This window comes from Pundamilia nyererei, unplaced genomic scaffold, assembly GCF_000239375.1.
Source record: "Pundamilia nyererei isolate P.nyererei 1_Seehausen unplaced genomic scaffold, PunNye1.0 scaffold00005, whole genome shotgun sequence".
Taxonomy (NCBI): domain Eukaryota; kingdom Metazoa; phylum Chordata; class Actinopteri; order Cichliformes; family Cichlidae; genus Pundamilia; species Pundamilia nyererei.
The window spans coordinates 457,357-460,684 of NW_005187406.1; positions in this window are offsets into that span (position 1 = coordinate 457,357).

The following is a 3,328-nucleotide window of genomic DNA, read 5'->3' on the forward strand; positions in this document are numbered from 1 at the left end:
AGCCATTCAGCTGTATGTTTGCTGCTGTGATTGCATCACAGACCCAGATGTATGACCCGGATTTGGCCAAGCTTTAGCTGCCGGACAGATGGCCTCACATTTGATTCTGGAATATTTTGGTATACAGAGGATTTCATGGTCAACTCGATGACAGCAAGGTGCTGTTGCTGCAAAACAAGCTCAAATAATTAGCTCTCCACTACCGTGCGGACATTTAGTGGGAGGTGTTTTGTGCTGATGTGCTATTTTTAGACTTTGCCTTTGACTTAGACTCCCCCCCCATGGGGATCCTTAGAGTTTCATTTTATCTAATGAGTAGACTTTATGTAGACAAACAGTTACTTTCAGGGTGCTGAGAACTTTTTCTCAGGGGCATTTTTTCACTTTCCCACTAGTTACTACAGACAATCAATAAGCATTCTCATGAGGGTCTAAAACAACACCAGCTAACTATCAGGCACTTAAACAGGGAAGGAATAGAACTGAATGTAAACCATAAGCAAGTAAATTAAGTGATAATGCCGTAGAGTATCTACAGACTGGTTTTCAGCAAAAATGTTAACTCAGAAATAAACATTGTAACCAACATAAGAAAACCTTCAACCTAAAAATCCCAAACCTGTTGTACGACCCATTTTAGCAGTGATACTAAAAAGTGGAACAAAGAAAAAAAGTGGTTCTTATTAAAGGTTGTCTGGTGTAAATATAGATATTTAGAGATTCACCTGAGAACGGTGTCATTGCTTCAGTACCAGAAGAATACATGAGCTCCAGAAAGAGGCAAGTGATCCATCACAGAACCCCTTTCAGCCCTTCAGTCGGCGTGCATTATTTAGGGGTTTCAGAGAGACCCTGGGGGAAATATGGTGCGAGAAACAGTGGGAGCAGGAAAAGGGGAAATGATAGGGTAAAGAATAATGCAGGAGGTGGAGATCTAATGTTGTATTTAAGGGCCTACGATAAAGGTAATTAGATGCTTGTAAATGGGGAAATCTATCTCCTCGTCTTACTTTGTTAACCTGTCTTGATGCTCTGGTGCGGATCACATTATCTGCCGTCCCGACAACACTTGAACCGTCATTAAATAAATATCAAGCTTGTTTTCACTTTACAAACGTAGTCAAAACACACGAGTTAAGGTGAATTCAGCTGCGCCACTTTAATGGCAGGTCATCTCTTCTGAGGTTTATAAGGAGAGACACTACTGAGCTTAACATGCTGACTTACTGAGCGCTATTTAACTGACTTCTTTTATATAACGCTTCAGCATTTGCTGCTCAGCTGCAACTGCTTTTGTCGCTTTTGTCGCGGTGGTCTCTGAATCAAAAAGTAGATTTGCGGATGTCGTTGTGCATTTGATTTGATTTAAGTCATTCTGCGCATCACAAATGTGCAGCTTGATAAACCTACAGAGACTGTGTGATGCTTTCATGTCATGGGTTTCTCTTCCTCAATAATATTCTACACTCTGTTTATCAAATATTAGAAATGATAAGACAACATCTACATACTTATACCCATATGTATGGTGCAGAGAGCGCAGTAGTTTATGGCTAAATTAAAGTAATTTCCTCAAAGTTTTACATATGCACGCCACGTCTTATGGCTTTTTTTTTTTTGCATGTAATCATTATTAGCTTCCATTTGAAACATTAACAATGGAGAACTTTCTGCAGATAATGAGATCTTAGCTTTGTCACGTGTTTTAAAATGTATCATTAAAGTCATCTTTGAATTTAACAGACAGTGTGGGGAGAAAAAAGCCTGAGGTAAACCTTCAATGAAGACCATTTATCAGTGAGAGGTGTCAGTCTGGTACAGACTTGGTATTTTCATTTAATGTCTTACAGAGCGACACAATATGTACAATAAAGAGATGAGATGTTCTGTCATGACGAAGCACTTAATTGGCTTTTCATGTTGTCACAGACTTTTGTCTCATTTCCAGCTCTCTTGCTCACTCCCGTCCCACTCGCTCTTTGTGTTTCTCTTGGCTTTTGTTTGGACGATACGTTTCATATTGTCTCTGCTCATTGGGTAGCTACTTTGCGATCAGAGGAGGCGGAATGAGGTGTGTGTGGGTTGACTCGAGTAGTGTAGTGAGTATTGCTGAATGCCTGCAGCGCGGCGAGTGCAGACGATGCTCGTTTAGACCATCTATGAGCACGCCTTGAGAAGGGTGTGTGAGGGGAACGCGACTGCAAGTAAAGGTGGAAATAGGGGTGATGATTGGATATTGAAGAAATTGGTGAATATAAACACCTCATATATTGTGGCAGAACATCTCATCATGGATGAGCTAAGTGCACTGAGGACCACTGCTTGCTGAGGGCCATGATTGTGTCCATGACTACAATAACAGAGAGCAGAGCACAAACCTGAGAGTGCTTTATATTATTTGCTAACCAGTCATGTGCCCACAAATGTCAACCAGTGCCCTGTAGAGGTGTTTAACAATGACTGTATGTGCCAGGATCCAACTTTAGTGTTGGGTCACAGGCTGACTGGCTCTGAGTAACTTGAAGAAGCCATCAAATATTTAGCTGGCACCCTTTTCATGATCATGGGTATGTAAACAAACATATTATCTGTGTGATTGACACACGATCTGTTGGCCTGGAACCATAACGAAAACCTAGATCAGCCCTTTTAGTGCAAAAGCAAAAGAGGGTCATAGAGAAGGATTAACTCTCAAATTAATTTTCACAAGATTTGATCAGACCACTGGGAATGTCACGGGGACACTCCGAAGGGCACGTTTTTGTTAAGTGATCAAACTCCTGACTGAACATAATTAGTTCTGAGAGATAAATAAGAATATGAAAGACAAATCTGCTTCACTTCTGCACGTTGCTGCTGATGCTGTTTTTTTTAGGGCACCCTATCTGCCCAAAAATGTACGCTCATTTTGCATTCTTTGGCCCATTATGCCATTCTGCCACGCTCCATTCATGCTGCTTTACACAAAAGACCACTTACTGCAGCATAACACGTTGATAAAGTTCAATTAAAGTGATTGAACACAATAATTTTAATTGTGGGAAATGCATGAAGGTGGATGGAAAACTCATTAAAGGCGGTGGATGAATAATGGAGGAGGGTGTGTTGGTGTTGTGCTAGCTTAGTTTACATCTTTGCTGGATGGAGCACTGTTGTAGCTCCTCGGGAGGGGGTGGTGTTGCGTGGGTGTGTGTGTTTTGGATGTGGTGGTCAGACACAAAGCAATGGGGGCAAGAGAAGGAGGAGGAGGAAGAGGCTTGAGGGGCAGCGTGCCAGAGTGTCTCAGCACTGTGCGGCGAAAGTGAGGAGACGGTTTCATTGAAAGGCT